This window comes from Hypomesus transpacificus, chromosome 17 (assembly GCF_021917145.1).
Source record: "Hypomesus transpacificus isolate Combined female chromosome 17, fHypTra1, whole genome shotgun sequence".
Lineage (NCBI taxonomy): Eukaryota > Metazoa > Chordata > Actinopteri > Osmeriformes > Osmeridae > Hypomesus > Hypomesus transpacificus.
In genome coordinates this window covers 6,361,799-6,369,272 of record NC_061076.1, presented here as the reverse complement: position 1 = coordinate 6,369,272, position 7,474 = coordinate 6,361,799, and the positions used below count along the sequence as shown (strand labels likewise).

Genomic DNA, 7,474 nt, shown 5'->3' with positions numbered 1-7,474 from the left:
TATTTACTCATCCTGTAACCGTGCACGCAGATTTTGTTCAGGGTGAATAAACGGAGGACATTTCATGCTATTTTATGTGGACCGATAGGCTATGTTATATGCTATGCTATAATGTTTACTCACACACCTGTCTGAAAGGAGCAAATGTCGACTAGAGATTCCCCATTACCACTTAACTGCTTCTACCTAAACCTCTGTGGAGATGTCACGTTTTTTATCGAGCCACACAGTGCTGTATAGCTACAGTAGCAACCTAACTGATGAGTGCCTAGACTGCCATTCAGTAGCCCGGAGTAGCCAACATCAGAACATTTAGGTTCCACGAACAAAAAACTGCTTTGTCGTCATAGTTTTAAAGCAATTTACACACTGCTTATGAGCACTGTCAAACGACCAGATCGGTTTTTTTTTCGTCGGAAAAGAGCCTTTCATTTAAGTTACCGTGCAAGTCTTGTGTTGTGTCTGTGCGAGGAGACCGTCGACGGATTGTGCACAATAAACATTTTAATCCATCCGTTTATTTCATCTAGACCGTAGATGCTTGAAAACATCGCCTGAATGGTCCTGAAGAGCGTAGAAGCCCACGCCAAAGTCCTCGTCAGCTAGAGGCAGTTCGACATATGACAAGGAGAAAGACAGAACGACTGAGACCAGCTCATCGCGAAAAGGACATGGGTCGGTAAAACCTTTGATATTAGGGTTTTGGTACTCGATGTGACACATCTGCAGAAAGGCTGAGTTAACAGTTGTGGATTATCTCTAAACTGCATCAAATCCGCATCGTCCTATGACCACAGATGTGTTGTTTTGTAGAAGTAGGCTATCATGCTTAGGACGACCTCATCAGATATGTTTTGTAGCCTGTCAATTGAGACGCTTCAGACGAATATAGCAAGTTTCTCGTTAACGTGACCTTTTCAGAGACACTTTCATTGGACATTTCAACCTCGGCTGCATGTTAGAATAAACCCCACTTGTCTGAAAATGAGGCAAGGTCGCATGGCTACTGCTTATTTTGATATCCATATGGGTGTTTTTTGAAAGTCTACCGGAGGGATATCATTCTACCACTGGTTTTACCATTTTAAATCCAGATTTCCAGTTTCTTTCAAAGCAGTTGACGGGGTTGTCTTGAAGATAGCAGGTTATTAATTTTTAATCTTTATGCATCCGCACGAAGAAGGAACAAGAAAGGAGAAAACGACGGATAACCAGAAGGAAGGCAGAGTGAGACGAAAGGGAGGCAAGAATGAGTGAGATACACTAAGCAACGAAGGAAGGAGATTGGAGGAATCAAGGTAGGACACGAAGCAAAATGTTATTTACAATTATGGGATGCTGCAACGAATGATTTAAATGTATGATGCCGCCTTGTAGCTACTACCACAGGGTAGGCGCCCACAACACGGTTTATTTATTGATATACACTGCTTGAACGGTGAGTGCGTGTTTATGATGCGTCAGTAGCAGTCGTTTCGTATTAAAACGTGGAGGTTATTATGTGCTGTGACTTCTGTTTAACGAAAAGGACAGTAAGGTCATGCGTTTCGCCCAAATTTGATTGAGGTAAAACGTGCATCGCATCGATAATTCAGCTGTTACCTATTTAGTAATCAGCTCATACGTACATTCTATGAATGGTGGACAAGTCGATGTACGTGGCCGTATCTAATTAAAATAGGGATACCAACATACAGTAGTTTTACATCATTAATGTCAATTTAACACAATTCTGGTAATATTTATGGCTCTGCGCAAAATCACTGCAACATAATGCAATTGCTTGGAAAGTACCCTATAGAAGCAGTCTGGGAGGAATTACGCCATTCAGTTACATTTTTAAGCAGGCGACATAAGAATAGATTAAGCAGTTCATGTTATATAGCCTAGCCTACTGAATGTGTATAAATGAGTGAGTGATGAACTGTCATGAAGAGATTGCCTGGACGAATTGCCTTGCCGAAATGCACGAAAAAAACGGCCCGGCCAACCACCCGCGAGGAACAGGAGTGTGATATGTGTGAAAGAAAAATGTGATGAGAGGAGGCATGAGAAGCGATGGGATATAGACTACCTCCCTCTATCTGTTTTAGCCTTTTCAGCACGGCAGCGGGTTCTCTCGCAGCTAGACACCTTTTATCATAAGGGGGCTCATTTCGTGTTATACAAGAAAATCCGCATTAGAGCGCCGTAGAGCTGAAAAGTGAACTCGTCGCCCGTCCCCAGTGTACGGGAATAAAGCATTAATCCTCGACCTCGCAAAATCCCAAACTAGGCCTATTCGACACACAGTATAATTTAAAGTTTAGACACGATATGAATACCACATGCTATATTGCTCATTGGTCGATTGAAGGATGGTTCTCAAACTCTCATAATTGGACCTACATTTCAACCTGATTTTGCCCACAGTAACCTCCTATTACAAACTATTCAACATGTAGGCTTGTAGTGTTTTCTTTGAACACTGTCTCGCTTCCAAGCTTCTAAACTTAGTTCCATAGTCTAACATGGAAATATTCTCACTGGAATTCAAATCCTTCAGGTGGTGAAACGACAACATAGTAACTGTCCAATGGCTTTATCTTGGCATCCAAGCTGCCTTCAGCATAAGTCTTAAATTGGTTTCCAGCCAGACATTCCCTAGAAAAACAGAAGGATTTATATCCCTGTGTCTGTGTCACATCACCATCAGAGAAATGATTCCTGGCGTTCAATAGATGAAAAATAGTGATACATTAGCACTGTATTAATGATGCCCCCAATTTTAATATGGCAGTAATCAGAAAGAGATTTATTTCAGTGTCATTTCTCAGAATTTGACGTGGCTACATAAGAGCTTAGGGGTTACAACCTGTTTACACTCAGGAATTTAATTGTGGAAGATCCACGGGGCCAATAACTCATCTACTATGCAAACACACTGTAAATTAATATTAATATCTCACTCAAAATAATTGATTGCAGTCTCTCTGTATTTCTTTCTTTCTCTCTCTTCTCTCCTCTCTCTCTCTCTCTCTCTCTCTCAATCACATGGACACGCTCTCTTTTTTTTTTTTTATTCAGTTTTGTTTGTAAGTACAGTGACAGGATCAGCTCCAGTGGTTCAGGCCACCTACCTTCTCTGTGTTCTGTCTGGTTGTTTCATTTTGCTCCACGTACAAATGTGTCTATGCCCTGCAGCCTCCGGAATGGCTGACTAAAAGGATATGTTAATACAAAGGAAGCAGGGAGATAGACCAGCGGTATGAATTTTGCGAGATTGACCCAGGATGTGGCGCGATACCCCAAGGAGAGCCCGCTGGATCTATGGAGGTTCAGAGAATCACCGGAGCCCAGCCCATCCCGAAGCTATAAGATGCCCTTGATCACAGACACTGTATCATGTTGAAAGTATCGCCAACAAAAATGGAAATTTGTTACCAGAATGTGTTCCTCTTTTTTACAGTATCCTAATTCATGACACCGTCTCACAAACCCTGGAGGCAGGAAATGGAGTCGCATGGTGTTAAAGCTGTGTAGGGTTATGTGTGAGGGCCAATCATGCCTGGCCAATTAGAAAGCCCAGAGGAAGAAGTTGGTATAAAATATGGTATTTTTAGCAGAGGTTATACTGTAAGGGATTCACAGCCGGGAGTCATTGTAAATTTGTAATGGATGGTGGTACGTGGTTGGAACGTGGTTTTGACAACACAATACACCTTTCCATATAGATTGTAATGCCACTGTGAACCACTGGAGCTCGCAAGCCTATCCTGCTTCATGACTGCCTTTCATGGCCCGATGAACAGACTCCAATCATAATAGAATAACCTTGCTAATGGTCAATATAGATTTTTCATGCAAAGTTGGATAACAGAAGCCATATCCATTGTGCACTACCAGATATAATATCAAATAAACATTTTCAGTGAGGATATTTGAAAAAGATGACTTTTAACATTACGACCAGTGGTACTCTCACCAGGGTTGTTTAGATCAACAGTATCATCAGTGTTTTTGCTTATTCAAATCTCAAAGTAATCTTTTTTTTTTTACTGGTCTTCATTTGTCAATCTACGTGTCTGAATTTTGGGGGAGCAACAAGTATTTAGTCTCCATTCAGAATGTTCTAGAGTGGTCTGGGAGCATGCATTCCAAAATAGGTTTTTGGATAATTCCATCGTTGACTTAAATATAAAAATGTTTTTTTTTTTCAATGACAGTATAATGTCACACTATGGTTGCAATTTGAGTAAAAAACACTTTTGGTTTCCAGATATTAAGACACAAAAGTGCTGCAACGCCCACCCTCCTCCCACCATCACATCCAGAAACATCCATGACATGACTCCATTGTATTATTCCACAAACATCTCTGTACAGACGCAGTTGCATGAGACTCTGTACAGACAAATTCCATGAGATGATTACAAAGGAAGCGTATGAAATATACATTTAGTCTGGGATCTTGTCTTTTTTCGTGGCTGCATGGCACTAGGGGAAGGTGTTGTGTGATGAATAGAGCTGGGCCGTGAGAGACCATGCATTTTTCATTGTGTGCCTGGCAGGCTACTGCACCTGCCTCTCATGTGCATCGTGATTAAGCCTTATAATTTTAAATAATGTCAGATGTGGCTCGCGAGCATGTTTTTGTACCGGTCTGACCTAGAAACTGTTTATCGTGTTGGCCCCCCCCTGTATTAGTACAGTTACACGGCTCCCCTGCACCTCCATCTCGCTTCCTGGTTCTACCTCTTTACCTGCCTGTTTACACGGATGTTCTTTGGTAGCCAAGCAGTGTGATAAGGGCTGTTCATAACAGGAAGAAGTCATTATGTTTTTAATGACAGTGTATTGTGGTGGAGGTGGAGTTGATTGGCAAGTTTTGATGTATTCCGCTGCTTAACAACATAGGGAGAGTGAGGAAATGGTTTTAAATAGCTAGCTGTTGCTTTAATTATTGTAATTAAACACACCCTATCATGTTTTTTAAAGATTAGGTTTGTAAAAAGGTTTTTCATTTACTTTTCAATAGAAGATTACACATTGCAGCCTGGACGTGCTTACCAAATGGGGGATTGGAGAGGGACGGAGAGTGAGAGAGAGAGGATGGGGGAGAGCCAGGGAGTGTGAGAGTGAGAGAGAGGATGGGGAGAGCCAGGGAGCGAGGTGCACAATGGGCAACACGCTGAAATAGTCCTCGTTGTTGTGCAGGAGCACAAAGGAGACGGGAACCGCGTGTCCCTTTGGGGGCCGAGGCTCAGTCGCGGCCTTTGTGTCACCGAGTGCCCGGCGAATGTTGCCGTCAATGCAGTGGCCTGTCACTGTAGGCTTCCAGTTCCCTGGCCTTTGTCAGAAGTCCACATAGCCTCCCTCCCCTCCCCTCCCTCCCTCCCTCCCTCCCTCCCTCCCTCCCTCCCTCCCTCCCTCCCTCCCTCCCTCCCTCCCTCCCTCCCTCCCTCCCTCCCTCCCTCCCTCCCTCCCTCCCTCCCTCCCCTCCCCTCCCCTCCCCTCCCCTCCACCCCCACCCCCCCACACACACACACTACTGTACGTGTGCTTCGACATGTGGAACAGCAGCCCTGGGGTGTGGAGACTGAAGGTGGTGTGGTCAGCTGCGGAGCTGAACCCGTCCCCACTACACTCCTCACTCCAGGCTCATCCAGAAGGCCCCGCTCTTCACCAGGCCCCTTCGCCCAGCACAGTGAAATGAACACGAGCAACAAGTACACATGAATAGAAAAATCAATGAGAGTTCTTTTTCATAAATGGAGAGGTGTTAAATGAGCTGGAGGGGCCTATGTAGAAACAGTGGATGCCAGCCTGCATGGTGTGTTTGGGTTGTGTCTATCGACTGTGAGAGGGGTTGGTTTACAGCTGTGAAAAGGCTCTACCAGGGACCAATCAATGGACCAATCAGCCGCCCAAGCAAATTCATTTGCTTCACTCAGATCCAGAAGGGAGCACCAAATTGGCGTGGCAAGGGAAAGGCCCATCAGTACCAACAACACCCACCCAAACAGCACTCGCTGCCCACAGCGACTCGCTCTGATTGGGCCCTTTGAGTTGCCTGATTTGACTATTCACACAGAGAAAGCTTGTTTCCCAATGTGATGTTGCTGTATAAACAGAAATGCCTTTCAGCATTTCGCTAAACTTGTGCGTCTCTTTCACCGTGTAGAGACAGTGGCCTCTCAGGTGTGGAAAAACACGGAAAGAGTTCGGAAAAACACGTGTGTAACAACATCCTCAAGCCACTGAACAATACTTTGTATCAATCGAAGTATTGCCTTGCTGGTTGCCTCGACAAGAGTACATCATTGACTGGTGCCATTGAGTAAAGCAGTTGTCACTAGACACAAGAGGCTGGAACGTCGTCTTTAGCTGACTCAAACCACTACAATGCCGCAGTGTAATCAACGGGTCTAAATCATATTTGTGACCACCACGTGAAATCCATGCTTTGTTAGGACCGCTAGAGACATTGTGAGCTCGTCGAGCACGAAAGGTATTCTCTGCTGCGGGGGAGACAGAGACGAGGACCATTAGTACAGCTAAGTTAAGCTCCATTCCTTGTTAAGTTAAATAGCTTTTCCTGTTTAACCTGTCCGTCCGAAAAAACGGCACAACCAGGCAGATGAAAGGAAACGGGGATCAATGGACCTAATAGCTTTCGCGATCAATTCTGACGTTTTTTTTCCTCTCTGAAGGAAACATTGGCATTGACTGACATCGGCCATCAGCTGGGAGCTGTTGTGGAGTGGCCTGGCTTCTCTAATGGAGCCGATCTGAGGTGTGGAGGGTGAGCGTCAGACTCCTCTGTGCTGCCCCGGCTGCTCTCGCCACGATTCTCTCCCTCTTTCTCTGTCTCTCTCCGCCCGTGTCAATATTGCCATTGCTGTGCTCATTACCTTCTCTCTCGATGTATAACACGGACACACATGCTCTGTCGTGTTAAAAAAACACACAAACACACACACACACACACAAACACCCCTGCTCTCCCTTCACTGGACTCCAACGGACCTGTTGTTCATACGCCTCATCTCCGTCTGAGTGCGAGCGACCCCCTCCGGAGGGAACTGGTGCCGGGCTTCTTTGAAACGTCTTCTCGACAATCGGTGCACCCGATGAGGTGTTCCACTCAATCGGGAGGCTTGCATAAACAGGAAGCAGATCTCGGAGCCAGACTGCGAATGCCCTTCAGACGAGTGCGCGCGTCAGCGTGCGCGCGCGTGCATGTTTGTGTGTACTCGATGACTTGCTCAGTACGTGGAGCCGTGCTCACTGGGGCCTGGTCCACAGAGGACTAGGGGGCTGCCGCCCCGACAGACTGGCCTCCTCGTGAGGGGGGGTATTTGTGTCAGCAGCAGTCCCTCTGGGGAATACGATGTTTGACTGGTGTGAGAGTATATTTGTTTCAGAGTCCTGCGTGTGTGCGTGTCTAGGTGTCGGTTTGTGTGTGTGTGTGTGCGTGCGTACGTGCAAGTGA

The 7,474-nt window shown here is 45.4% G+C and overlaps 1 protein-coding gene across 1 annotated transcript in view; it reads left to right on the top strand.

Moving 5' to 3' along the window:
- The first annotated feature begins 279 nt into the window (after positions 1 to 279).
- The window catches only part of adgrl1a (adhesion G protein-coupled receptor L1a), a 75,717-nt gene continuing 68,522 nt past the window's right edge, over positions 280 to 7,474 (top strand). Inside the window, exon 1 of the mRNA XM_047038198.1 lies at positions 280 to 1,298. The gene's annotated coding sequence lies outside the window, so the exon portion shown is untranslated. The remainder of the gene's footprint in view (positions 1,299 to 7,474) is intronic.